Genomic DNA, 14,962 nt, shown 5'->3' on the forward strand with positions numbered 1-14,962 from the left:
TTCAGTTTCATCATTAGTCCTTCCAATGAATATTTAGGACTGACTGGTTTGATCTCCTTGCAGTCCAAGGAGTCTTCTTGCAGTCTCAAGAGTCTTCTCCAGCACCACAGTTCAAAAGTATCAATTCTTTGGCTCTCAGCTTTCTTTATGGTCCAACTCTCACATCCATACATGACTACTGGAAAAAACCATAACTTTGACCTTTGTCAGCAAAGCAATATCTCTGCTTTTTAATATGCTGTCCAGGTTTGTCATAGCTTTTCTTCCAAGGAGCAAGCATCTTTTAATTTCATGGCCGCAGTCATTATCTGCAGCAATCTCAAAGCCCAAGAAAATAAAGTCTGTCACTGTTTCCATTGTTTCCCCATCTATTTGTCATGAAGTGATGGTACTAAATGCTCAATAAGTAATCATTTGCTTATTACTATTGAATTGTATGAGTTGTTTATATATTCTGGATATTGATTCTTTATCAGATGTATGGTTTGCAAATGTTTCTCCCATCCTACATATTGTCTTTCAATCTTTGTGACTGTTTCCTTTGTTGCATAGAAGTTTTTAGTTTGAAGTAGTTCCACTTTATATTTGTTTATATAGCCTGTACTTTTGGTATCATATATGGGGAATCATAGCTAAGATAAACATCATGAAATTTTATGCCTGTGTTTTCTTCCCAGAGTTTTATAATTTCAAGACTCATGTTCAAGTCTTGAGTACATTTTGAGTTTATTTGTGTGTATGGTGTTTGACGAGGCTTTATGAGCATTCTTATGTTTGTGACTATCCAGTTTTCCCAGTACCATTTGTTGAAGAGACTGTTTTTTCCCACTGTTTAGTCTTGGCAACCTTGTTTTAGGTCATTTGACAATATATGCAAACTTTTATTTCTGGGATGCCTATTTTGTTCAGTTATTCTATGTGTCTGCCTTAATATCAATATCATCTTCTTTTGAATACTATAGTATTACAGTATATTTTGAAGTCAGGAATATGACATCTCTAGTTTTGTTTTTCTATCTGAAAATTGTTTTATCTAATTGATTTATTTTTAGAATTTTGTGATTTTCTTCAATGCATTGGGAATTTTGATAGGAATTGCATTGAATCTGTATATAATTTTCAGTTCTGAATGTTTGAATGCTATTAAGCTTTCCAATCATTGAATACAGAATGTCCTTCCATTAACCTTTTTTAATTGCTTTCAGCAATGTTTTGTAGTTTTTAGTGTACAAGTATTTTGTTTCCTCAATTGTTTATTCTGAAATATTTTATTCTTTTTATATTATCATAAATTAGATTGTTTACTTAATTTCCTTTTTAGATTGTTCATTGTTTGTGTATAGAAATGCAAATAACTTTGTACATTGAGTTTTTATCCTGACAATTTGCTGATATTTTATTAGTTCTCTTTATTGTGTTTTTAATTGGTTTCCTTGTTCTGCTTATAAGACAATTCCATCTGTGAACAGAGATAAATATTCTTTGTTTCCAATTTGTATATCTTTAATTCCTTTTTCTTGCCTAATTGCTCTATCTAGAACTTCTAGTACTGATATTAAATAAAAGTGGCAAAGTAGCCATTCATGGCATTTCTTGTCTTAGTGGAAAAACTTTTCATTTTTCCCAGCTGAAAAAAAAAATTAACTGTAGGGATTTCATGTATCACTTTTATTATATTGAAATAATTTCCTTCTATTTCACTGACAGTTTTATGAGGACTCCCTTATTTATGATGAGTTGTTTTTGCTTGCTGCTTTCAAAATTTACTTTTTGTTCTTTGACTTTTTTTTTTCCCCCCACCCGGCTATATTTATTTATTTATTTATTTTTCAATTATTTTTATTAGTTGGAGGCTAATTACTTCGCAACATTGCAGTGGGTTTTGTCATACATTGACATGAATCAGCCATGGAGTTACATGTATTCCCCATCCCGATCCCCCCTCCCACCTCCCCCCCCACCCGATTCCCCTGGGTCCTCCTAGTGCACCTGGCCTGAGCATCTGTCTCATGCATCCCACCTGGGCCGGTGGTCTGTTTCACCATAGATAATATATATGCTGTTCTCTCGAAACATCCCACCCTTGCCTTCTCCTACAGAGTCCAAAAGTCTGTTCTGTATTTCTGTGTCTCTTTTTCTGTTTTGCATATAGGGTAAGCCAGAAAGATAAAGAACATTACAGCATACTAACACATATATATGGAATTTAGAAAGATGGTAATGATAACCCTATATGTTCTTTGACTTTTGATAAACTGATTACAATGTAACTAAGTGTATTCTTCTTTAGGTTCACAGTAACTGGGCTCTACTGGGTTTCTTGAGGGCTTCCCAGGTGGTGCTAGTGGTAAAAAAAATCCACCTCCCAATGAAGGAGATGTAAGAGTTGAGGGTTTGATCCCTGGGTCGGGAAGATCCCTGGAGGAGAGAACTGCAACCCACTCCAGTATTCTTGCCTGGAGAGTCCCATGGACAGAGGATCATGGCGGGCTATAGTCCATAGAGATGCAAAAAGACAGACATGACTGAAGCAACTTAGCAAGCCCACAGAGGCTTCTTGAATCTGGCTGTTCATTTAATTTGACAGATAAGTTTTCAGCCACAATTAAACTTTCTGCCACTTTCTCTCCTGCTTTCTTCTGGGACTCCTATAATGTGCATAATGATCTGCTTGCTTGTCTCTTTGGCCCTCTTCATTCTTTTTTATTCTTTTTGTTCCTCTGATTACATAATTTCAGGTGGTTTATATTTTAATTTGATGATTCTTCTGTTTGATCAAGTCTACTGTTTAATTCCCCTAGTGAATTTTTCAATTCAGTTATTTCATTACCAACACAAAATTTCTTTGGCTATATTTGTTATTTTTATCTATTTGTTGATATTCTCATTTAGTTCCTGCATAATTTTTCTGAGTTCTTTGAGCATCTTCATGACAATTATTTTTAATTATTTTCCAGGTAATGCATATACTTCTGCATCTTTATGGTCAATTTTTGATGATTTATTTTGTTCCTTTCAGTTTCCCTTTTTATTTGTGCCCTGTTACATTGTGTTGGTTACTGAACACTTAAAAAAACCAACAAACAAAACCAGCCACAGTTCCCAGGTTTGCTGGATATTTTTAATGGGGAAGATATTCAACAGAAATGTGAGGATTGCACCCCTTCCCCCATTTTTCTGTGTATTTGTCTTCCTTGCAGTTATACCTGTAAATTCCTACTTAGAGAAGTTTTGTTAGTTTCTGTTTTTTTTTCTTTTTCCCCCAGAACTCTTTATCTCCTGCTCTCTCTGATGTCTGTGTGCAGAACTTCATGTTCTCTGGAGCTACCTAAAAACTCCCAGCACATTTTGTTCCCAGCAGACCCGGATATCTAAAGCATGCCTGGACCCATCAGTGCTCTGAGTCTGGTGAGAGGAAAAAAGAAAACAACATAAATAAAATAAAAGCAGTCGCTTGGGCAGTCACCCATAGCTGGAATGATGAGTGCTTCGTTCTTCTCTTTTTTGTCTGCGGGAGAAGCAACCGATCTGTATCAGCCTCTAGCTGCTGTACATTGGTTTTCTCGGAGCAACAGAAGTGGCCCAGTTTTGTTGTTGTTGTATGTTCTGAAGCGTGTAGGGTATGTCAGCATACTCTACAATCACCACGTACTCAAGTCTTGTCAGCACTCAGACAGAAGAGCCAGAAACCATCTCCTTGGCAGCGCTCCACGAAGCTGAACAATTGCTTGCAGGCATGCTTCATTCAGCCTGAGGCTTTCTTCCTTGGGATCTGCACTGCGCAGCAGGAGGGATAATGGTGACTCAGTGTATGATAGTTCAAGCTGTCATCTTTTTTCTCATTGGCCCCTGAATGGCACCTTTACCTGTGAGCATTTATATTCAAGCAAGATAGAAACTGATCCCTTGGGAAACTTCCAGAAAAGTCTGAATGTTAGACTTATGTTTATGTCTTCTCTTTCCCTCCCCAGGGAGATGCTGAGAGTTGGGTTTCTGCTTTATTGATTATGTTGGCACTGAGCCAGATGAAGGGCTCTGGCAAGCTTTACTGCCATGAATTTTCCTACTGGCTTTGATGCAGCTGTTTTCATGCTTGCCTGGGTTGCAAGAGTCTCTTAACTGTTTCATAGATTTCTCACAATGGATTTTGGTCCACAAGTTGCTGTTGAATCAGCTGAATCACAAAATTTAATCTCCACAGTTGAAGGAGAGTGTAGTATTTCCTGTTCTTGCTACTGAAAGTTGTGTGTCTCTGTACACTGTTATAAAATCAAATCTTGGAAACAGTTTTGAATGAAGTGAAAAGGATATATTTGTTACTTTTCCAGGCAAAGGGAGACAAATCAGGCTTCTGCTTCAAGAAACTTTGTGTCTGAATCCCAGAGAATTTGATGAGGGGTGTTATAACAGTGGGTCAAAAGGGTCTCTGATAGTTAATTAGAGTGTGAGCAGGGCTTGCATTCCATTAATCTTGGGTCAAGTGGTCAGTCTCCTAGTCTTGATGAGATTCTCTGATTCCTTTCATTTTGTCTCAGGTGATTTTTTCACTGCTCCTCCCAGGATCAGCAACTGTTTGAATCCATCCTTTGGAATTCAGGGAAGGTCATGGAGGCTGGAGCCTTGCCAACAAGAAATGGGGGCGGGAAAGGCTCTATGCCTGGAAGCCCCAAAGGGCCTCACTTGGTTTCATTCTTCAATCTTTCTGACATCACCCCCATTAATAGTTTGTATTGAATCATTTTGCCTATTACCTTTTCTTGTGATTAATACAATTTGTAGGAAAATGTAGCCTGAATCTGTAGCAATGTGAAGAGAAAGATGACTAGTTAACAAAAAAGAGAAAGACGGGGAAAGAGAGTAGAGAGAAAGAATATAGTAAAGCAAGGCAGAAAACTCCTAGCCTCCATGCCAAGGGGTTGAGAATAAGACAGGTTTTAGTTCCAAAGAATAATGGAAGGCACATTATGGCCCCATAAAGCCAGCAAGAAGTTAAAGTTTTATTTACGATCAGAAATGCATTGTGTGTTGCAAGAAATGTCATGTCATAAATGTAAAGCAGAAAGATTAAAAGCAAATCCATATGTAGGGTATCAACACCCAGAATTATACAATTTATTCATTGATCAGGAATATTTAAATAAATGGTGATGGAAAGTCTACAAATTAACATTTTTATTGTATCTGTAGTTAAGGGTAACATCAGATGTTATCATTATTGTAATTAACGTAAATTTTGTTTTTGATTTTCAGGCAAAATCATAAAATTTTAGAAGTCAACTTAACCAGAAATACATAAGTAAAGGCAGTAGATATATCAAGAAGTTACAAATAAAATAAAATAATATTACTAAAATTATTGAAAGATCCATCCATATCCTGATACCTTCTCGGATGTTAAAGTTTTAAATGTTATGGTGCTATTCCTTAAAAATAAAATGTAATAAGATTAACCTTTATCTAGAAGAGACTGTCTTGTAAAGATCAAAGTTTTCAGTTGAATGTTGGGCTGCTTAGTCATAACTTTTGCTTATTGTGATGTGGAAAGCAAAATTGGGCAAAGGGATTTAAAACTCTATGGATTTTAATCTCTTTTTTTTTTTCTGTGAAACTAGATCTACAAACCTAATTAAATCTATGTCAAAATTTAGGTAGATTTTAAAGGTAAGTGAAAATGTTACCACATGAACTAACTACATCTGTGATGAGTATCTCAGGAATAATTATTTTAAAATACAGTGATTTGAATCCTCCAAACCAGCCAGCTAAATCCTGGATTTTAATGGAAGAAGAGGGTGCTCTAAACGTTGACACCATAAAGCTCCCTAGATGAGAACTTTAATTTACAAGTGAGATTAAATGGTTTGTGGCATTCAGGTATTCTAGTCAATAATAATTGGCTTTAACTGATACAAAAGTGCTGTGATTGGGACTATAGTTTCTATAAAACTAAAGAATCTCATAGAAGTAATCAGATGTTTGCAGCCACTTTACTGTGGAGGCATTTTCTGATTTGTATGTGGACAGGGAGTCAAGGATCTGAGCATAAAACCAAATATAGACAATGGAGGGAATGAGAGATCAGAAGAGTTTTGGGGGGGAAAAAAAAAATAGGAATCTTTTGGATGTTAGCAGTTTTTCCCTTAGGAAAGTTGCTGAATTCTGGCAAAAACGGAAACCTAGACTTAACTTAACAAAGTCCCTGATTTTATCACAGAGTTCAGAAACCACATTATCTGCCTAACAGAAGAGTCAGCCAAGTAAAGAGAAAGGTTATCATTTGAGTCCCCATGACCCAGTGGTTAAGGAACCACTTGCAATGCAGGAGACACAGGAATCATGGATTCAATCCCTGGGTCAAGAAGATTCCCTGGAGTAGGAAATGGCAACCCACTCCAGTGTTCTTGCTTAGAAAATGTCATGGACAGAGGAGCCTGGTGGACCACAGTCCCTAGGGTCACAAAGAGTCATACACAACTGAGTATGCATAACACACCATATATAAACAATGATTTCTATGTAATAAAACCACCAGGCTTGCCAAATGACAGAGGAATCTGATTTTTTTTTAATTAAGGGTATAAACAGACAATATAAAGAATTTCACAAAAGATCCAAACTTTGAAATTAGCACAAAATTGAAAGAAGCTTGCTCCTTGAGGGAGGGGGGGAGTAATGACAGTGTATTAAAAAACAGAGACACTATTTTGCCAACAAAGATCCATATAGTCAAAGCTATGATTTTTTCAGTAGTCATGTACGGATGTGAGAGTTGTGCCATAGAGAAGGCTAAGCACTGAAGAATTGATACTTTTGAACTGTGGAGCTGGAAAAGACTCTTGAGAGGCCCTTGGACAACAAGAAGCTCAAATCAGTTAATCCTAAAGGAAATCAGGCCTGAATATTCATTGGAAGGACTGATGCTAAAGCTGAAACTGCAATATTTTGGCCACCTAATGCAAAGAGTCGACTCACTGGAAAAGACCCTGATGCTGGAAAGATTGAGGGCGGGAGGAGAAGGAGATGGCAGAGGATGAAATGGTTGGATGGCATCACCGACTCAATGAATATGAGTTTGAGCAAACTCTGGGAGACAGTGAAGGACAGGGAAGCCTGGCATGCTGCAGTACCTGGGGTTGCAAAGAGTTGGACACAACTTAGCGACTGAACAACAATTAGGTTTGTAAGAGAATTGTGAGTAACATAATCATTGTATGTAGAAAAGGATAGAGAAAATAGAAGAAAAATGTAGAATTTTAGAAAATTGGAAGATTTATAACCTATAAATATATTTGCTAACTGGTTAATTGCTTAATGAATTGGAAGCTCAAGAATACTGAAGTGGGTAACCTATCCCTTTCCAGCAGACCTTTCTCACCCAGGAATTGAACTGGGGTCTCCTGCACTGCAGGCAGATTCTTTACCAACTGAGCTATCAGGGAAGCCCCGGAAACTACACATGTAGCTAACAGAAAGTTCTAGAAATTATAATTATAATATATAACATTGACATCCAATGAAAACAGTTTAAGAACACATTAGACATAACAGAAGATTTATTATTGCACTGTAAGACAGGCTATTAGAAAATGTAACATGTAACATTATGATGTGGGAATAAAAAGAGAGTCACATCTTAAAAAATGAGAGAGAGAGGGAGAGAGAGAGAGAAAGAGAGACAGAGAGAGACATCTGTAAAAGAGTGGAAAAGCCTAATATTCTTGGAATGTGAGAAGAGACAATGAAAAGTGCAGAAACACTATTCAATAACAACCAAGCATTTTTCAAAATGGGGGCAACTTATACAAATTCAAGAAGCATAATAAACACCTAGTGAATACCTGCAAAAAAGTACCACACCAGGCACAGCAGAATGAAAATGCTGAATACTAGAGACAAGGTGAATAAATAATGAAAGCAGTAAGAGTAAGGGTAAAAAATACCCATTTTCTTCAAGGGATAATTAATAATATTAATTGTTGTATTAGATTACAATATGTCAAGGACACACATTGTAATCTCTAGCATGATTCCAAGAGAACACTGTATAACCTATAGTTTAACAGAGAGATAAAAATTAAACAATAAAAGTTATAGTTGAAATAAAGAGCATAAAGGTGACAGATAATTCACCACAAGACGTTTCTCAATTCATATGTCTGTATGTATATATGCACTGACATATGCATATACATACATATATTTATCAGTTGTTATGCAAGATATAATTCAACTAAATACTACAAGTAATACAATGAGAATGTCAGATTGGACTTGTAAAAATGAAGTGAAAAGGAGATATAGTTCAAATATAAGGATACAGAAATATTGAAAGTAAATTGAGGGGAGAAGATAGCACATAAATACATTACCTAGTCTAAGCTCTCCCATCTCTTTGTATTTTGTTGTTCAGTCACTCAATTTCTCTGTACCCCATGGACTGCAGCACACCAGGCTTCCCTGTCCTTCACCATCTCCCAGAGTTTGCTCAAAATCATGTCCATTTAGTCGACGATGCTATCCAACCATCTCACTCTCTGCTGCCTGCTTCTTCTCCTGCCCTCAATCTTTCCCAGCATCAGGGTTTTTTCCAATAAGGCATCTCTTCGCATCAGGTGGCCAAAGTATTGGAGTTTCAACTTCAATATCAGTGAATATTGAGGGTCAATTTCCTTTAGGATTAACTGCTGTGGTCAGCTTGCTGTCCAAGGGACTCAAGAGTCTTCTGCTGAACCACAGATCAAAAGCATCTATTCTTCTGCACTCAGTTACCTTATGGCCCAACTCTCACGTCTGTACATCATTACTGGAAAAACCATAGCTTTGACTAGATGGACATTTGTTGGAAAAGTGATATCTCTGCCTTTTCATATGCTCTCTAGGTTTGTTATAGCTTTTTTTCCAAGGAGCAAGTGTCTTTTAATTTCATGGCTGCAGTCACCATCCACAGTGATTTTTGGAGTCCAGGAAAATAAAGTTTGTCACTGTTTCTATTTTTCCCCAACTATTTGCCATGAAGTGATGGGACCAGATGCCATGATCTTTATTTTTTGAATGTTGAGTTTTTAAGCCAACCTTTTCACTCTTCTCTTTCACCTCCCTCAAGAGGCTCTTTAGTTCCTCTTCATTTTCTCCTATTAGGGTGATGTCATCTGTGTATCTGAGGTTATTAATATTTCCCCTGGCATCTAGATTGCAGCCTGAGCTTCATTCAGCTTGGCATTTAGCATGATGTACTCTGCATATAAGTTAAATAAGCAGAGTGACAATATACAGCCTTGGTGTACTCCTTTCCCAATTTTGAACCAGTCCATTGTTCCATGTCTGGTTCTAACCTTTGCTTCTTGATCTGTATACAAGTTTTTCAGGAGGCAGATCTGGTGGTCTGGTATTCCCATCTCTTAAAGAATTTTCCAGTTTGTTGTGATCCACATACTCCCTGCATGACAAGACAATAAATCAAGAGAGAAGTTGTTGGGCAAGAAGTAATGATTTTATTTGGAAAGCTAGTAGACCAAGAAGATTTGTGAACTCTTGTCCCGAAGAACTATCTTCCCTGAGGTAGAATTCAGGCTTCTTTTATACTAAAAGGGGAGGGGCTATGGGAGCCATAGCAAATTTCTGGGTGCTGGAATCCCCTGTTCTTGCAAGTGTCCATGTAGGTCATTTCAATGTGTTCCTATAAACCTCCAGGAAGACAAATGTTATTCTCTGTTAAAAGTTTCATCTATTTAAAGATTAGAGCCCAAGAGTTAGGGTCATGCTCCCCCGTGCGCACACCCGAGTCCTTTGTTTCATACTTAGGACTCGGGTAGTTAGGCTCGGAGGAGAATTGTAGAAGGGGTCGGGTAGTTAGGCTCGGAGGAGAATTGTAGAAGGGGTCTGCATAATTTTTGGAGGTCTTGTTAGATAAACAAGACCAACATAAAAAAAAAAAAAAAAGATTAGAGCCTGGAGAATGGGTTCTCCTCTATTTTTCAGTCTCTAGACAACATTCTTTCCCAAAGGTCAGAGTCATCAGGATTAGGCACAGGCAACAGAGCGCAGAGGTTAGCACTAAAGGGACAGATCCAATATGGAGTCAGGTTTGTACTTTGTTATAAATATAAACAAAAACCCCCACAAAACCCAAAAAGCATTGTGGAACTTATATTAACTCAATATATCCTTGAGGAGTGCAGCCCTATGTGCAATGTTTGAGGCCTGATCATAGGCATTTACAAAGCCTATACCTGGCAGGCTCCACTGGGAGAGTTGCCCTACATATATCAGACTTGCAGTTCACATCTCAGGTCTGACTTGCAGTCAAGACTCAGCATCTCCTAGCCAGCCCTACTCTTGCACACCACTGCAACACGAACTGAGGTGTTTTCATGTAGAGGCTTCTTTACTTGGTGTCTTTGGAGGAAGCTTTCTTTGGGTGCCATTGCTTAGATGTCTTTACAGGATAGGGGTATACTAGAAGGTGCTTCTCTTCGTCACTCAGTAACCAATCTTTTCCCTTCATTATGAGTGCCTCCTTCCCCATCTCCCAGCCTTCTTTCAGGCCCATAAAACTGCAGAAGCCCTTTGTTTAGGGTTTCACCTACTGTGAGGCAACCTCATGTCTATGCTTATCCACCTGCACTATTCTGTGTGGGGGAATAGAACAGAAGAGGGAGGGAAGGACTCAATGCTTCCTCTGATTTAGCCTTTTTGCTTATATAGACAATAACAGAAAGCAGTTAAGGGCTTAAATTTTAATTTCATTTTGGCTTATTGTCTTAGTGGGATATTCTAACACCTGGCAGCCTGGTTCTCTTGAACATAGCTGAGTTTCTGACATACCTTAAAAAGAGGAATGCTAGAGATATTACAGAAATGCTATAATGATAAAAGAACCAATCCTCTAGGAAGGAATCACTATTATAAATCTGTAAGAATAATATACGTAAAGCAAAAGTTGACAGAACTCAAAAGATAGTGGTGCAGCCTAACACACTTTTCTTAATAGCTGATAGAACAAGCAGAAAAAAAGCATCAGTGAGAATACAGTGCATTTGAAGTACATAATTAACCAAGTGTACCTAACTTGTAAGTGGATCTCACTACAAATCAATTTTGAAAATGACTTGGCAGTAAGCACTACAGTTCAACAGCTCAATGTATGCATTTCCTGTGATCTCGTTACTCCACTCCTAGGAAAAATACTCTGTAGAAGATGTATATATTTTTTTCCACCAAAGACATGCACTAGAATGTTCACTTATTTCTAATAGCAAGAAATTGTAAACTATTCAATGGTCATTAAGAATAGAATGGATAAATGATTGCAATATATCTTTATGCAATTGATTGTTACTTGGCAAAGGAAATAAATTAACTTCAGCCACTCAACAGTTTGGATAACTTGAAAATATGCTGCTGAGGAAATAAAGCCAGATACTGAAGCACATATTTTGTATAATTATAAAGATAAAAACTGGAAGAATTAACCTCTGTTATAAGAATTACACATAGTTTTTATCCTTTAGCAGGAAATACTGAAAAGGCACCACAGAGATTGTGGTTGTTACTAGTAATGCTAGTTCTATTCCTGACCTGTGAGCCAGTTGTGAGTGAGGGAAAATGTTGATCTCTTGATAGGCACAATTATTTTGCATGGATGTTATACTTCAATAAGAAATTCAAAAATAAAAATGTTGAAGTTTTAGGTTCATAAGGATTTTAAAATAAACTATAATTTAAATTTATTTAAAATGAATTATTTTAAAATAAATCATGGAAGAAAACACGCTGTGTAGCGCTTCTTATCCATGTGAAGTCCATAGGATGGAGTTTTAATCTTTCAATGAAAGTCAATTAATTACTAGGTATAGGTGCCACAAATGACATGTCTACTGCTAGATACAAGGCACTCTTGACAATAAAAGCTGCTGTTAAAATCTCTATGTCTGCTGCACCCAGAAAGGTAATGCAGGTGCCACTGTTTCATCCAGCCCTCTCTTCCATGCCCATTTCAACTTGAAATAATGTACTCATTCTGTATCCCTTCATGTTCCCGAGTTCTGATTCAAAGTGCTGGTGGATGACTCAGAGCCCCACATCCTATCTTTGTGAGAATCTTGGACACTGAGTCAAGAGTTTCTGTGTAGACAGATTCACCGTGTATTATGCAGAGGAAACTGGCCCATAAATAGGAATTGAGACAGAAGGAGTATTAAATAATGAGGTTCAGAGTTTCCCTGGTGGCTCGGTGGTAAAGAGTCAGTCTGACAGTGCAGGAGACATGGGTTCAATCCCTGGTCTGGGAAGATCCCACATGCTACAGAGCAACTAAGCCCGTGGTCTTGGGGCCTGGAGGCTGCAACTAGTAAGTCCATGTGCTGAAACTACTGAAGCCTGTGGGCACTCGAGCCTGTGCTCTGCAATAGGAGAAGCCACCGCAGTGAGAAGCCCGTGCACAGCGACTGGAAAGTGGCCCAATTTGCTGCAACTAGAGAACAGCCTAAGCAGCAATGGAAACCCAGTACGGCCAAAAAATAATAATAATAATAGTAATAAACTAACTAAATATATAAATAATTTTGTTTTAAATGATGAGGTTTATATCCTACTGTATTTGTGTTAGATTTTTCAATTTCAGTTTGGTTATGTTGGGACTGTATTTTTCAGAATTCCCTTCTGAATACAGCAGTAGATTAGAGTTCACTTAAAATTGAGTAAGATTTAGGAGGCAAAAGGCAGCAGCAAAAAAATCTGCTTTATCAGTTAGATATGGTGAGACATCTTCAGAACACAAAGGCAATATCTGAAGAGTCAATAGCTCTCTATAGGCGTTTTCTCTGGCTTCTTTAGCAATAACCACTCTAGCTGGGTATTCTTAAGTATCAGATTTGCCAGCAACCTCAGGGGAATCCAGGTCAGTTGCATGAAGGTGGAAGGATATTATATTATCAACACAAACTAATATGTTGGCATTCATTGATAAAGAACTTCATCAAATTTTTTCTTATATGAAATATTTTCTGCTTAGGAATAAATAATAGTTAAAAAATACTTTAGGGGATTTTAAGCAGATTTTTTGGTCAGTGAAAATACCTTATAAAAAACTATAATTGTGCATGCATGTCATTATGCATTTGTCCAAGTCAATAGTAGAATATACAACATCAGGATTGAATTCTAATGTGAACAATGGACTTTGTGTGATAATGATATGTCAGTGTAGTCCCATCAGTTGTAACAAATATACCATTGTTGGGGGATATTGACACTTGGCGGGCGTGCATGTGTAAGGAGCAGGAGGTACATGAAAAAGCTCAGTATCTTCCTCTCAAATTGGCTGTGAAATAAAGACTCCTTTAAATAACAAAGTCAAAATTTACTTGGTTTTAGTAATCAATTTTCCTTCTAAGTCTAAGTAGTTTATAAAAAATAACTTCTGCTAAATATAATGAGTTCTTAACCTTTTAACCATTAAACATTTTTCAAACACTCATCTTAAAAAAGGAAAGAGCACATATGAATTATAATTCACATATTGCAAAATAATTTCTAAATTGATTTCATTTTGAGAAGAATCTTTCTAAACTAGCAAATAGCATTTAAAGTATTTAAAAACTTACAATGTATAAAGTATTAGAGGAGCATGATTATCTTCAGTTATGTCAATTACAAAATAGATCATATTAAAACATTCATTTCAGTTCAGTCACTCAGTCGTGTTTGACTCTTTGCTACCCCATGGACTGCAGAACACCAGGCTTCCCTGTCCATCACCAACTCCTGGAGCTTACTCAAACTCATGTCCATTGAGTTGGTGATGCCATTCAACCATCTCACCCTCTGTTATCCCCTCCTCCCCCCGCCTTCAATGTTTCCCAGCATCAGGGTCTTTTCTAATGAGTCAACTCTTTGCTTCACGTGGCCAAAATATTGGAGTTCAGCTTCAGCATCAGTCCTTCCAATAAATATTCAGGATTGATTTCCTTTAGGATTGACTGGCTTGATATCCTTGCAGTCCAAGGGACTCTCAAGAATCTTCTCCAACATAGCAGTTCAAAAGCGTCAATTCTTAAACTGATTCTATAAATAAATGTATCCCTTAAATTTTTGCAATGTTCCCTTTAGCATCTTTATAACTTTCTAAAAATGTGGTCATAGAATATGACATTTACCTGAGGGCAATGGTTCTATTCCATTTTATGGCTACAGTTTGGTGTCAGAAGGTGAATATGAGAATCATAAAGCATTTCTCACTTCGAAAAGGAAGGTCAAATTTATGATCCAATGTAAATCCTCAATCAATTGGAAATACCAAGAAATACAGTCCTTACATGTAGGCCATTTTTTTAAACCTAGATAAACAAGACTGTGGAAAGATCCAAACCTTTTGTGAGATTTATGTACTTTAAAATATAACTTCTGATTTTGGCAAAAATCACATATGAACAGTAACATATTTTCTGAATCTGTTTATTGGTTGTGTGCATATTGATATAATTAGTCATTCTTAATATTTGAAATTATTAAAGTATTATACTGCTTAGTTTTGGTATCCTCTTTTTTCACCCATATCTTCTACTTGGATATGTAGTGTGTCAGGAAAATGATGAATTATTTCTTGAAATATTATGAAATTGATTATATACTGTACTGCAGATTGAAATGGAGTTCCTCTTTGATATAATAAAACATTACTGACAAATAACCATTTATCATTTTTATTACTGATAAATAAACTGCTACATAACAGGGACAATGCATTGTAAGGCACTGGGAGAATTGCAAACTTGAATAACATATTGCCTTACCATATCTACCTCTCAGATAACCAGTCAAATATGTATAATTGCTATAACGTGTTTTACACATGCATTAAATAAAACTTATCTTTGACTCTCTAACTTAATATTAAAAGAAGAAATTGCATTGTTTTCTAAATTCACAGATCATTTAAAGAATATCCCAGTTTTGAAAAGTT

General features: G+C 36.8%; 1 protein-coding gene across 1 annotated transcript in view; it reads left to right on the forward strand.

The window, feature by feature from the left end:
- Positions 1 to 14,962, forward strand: part of LOC122693144 — a gene marked incomplete at its 3' end in the record, with an annotated part of 197,409 nt that overhangs the window by 26,277 nt on the left and 156,170 nt on the right.

This window comes from Cervus elaphus, chromosome 5 (assembly GCF_910594005.1).
Source record: "Cervus elaphus chromosome 5, mCerEla1.1, whole genome shotgun sequence".
NCBI classification, from domain to species: Eukaryota; Metazoa; Chordata; class Mammalia; order Artiodactyla; family Cervidae; genus Cervus; species Cervus elaphus.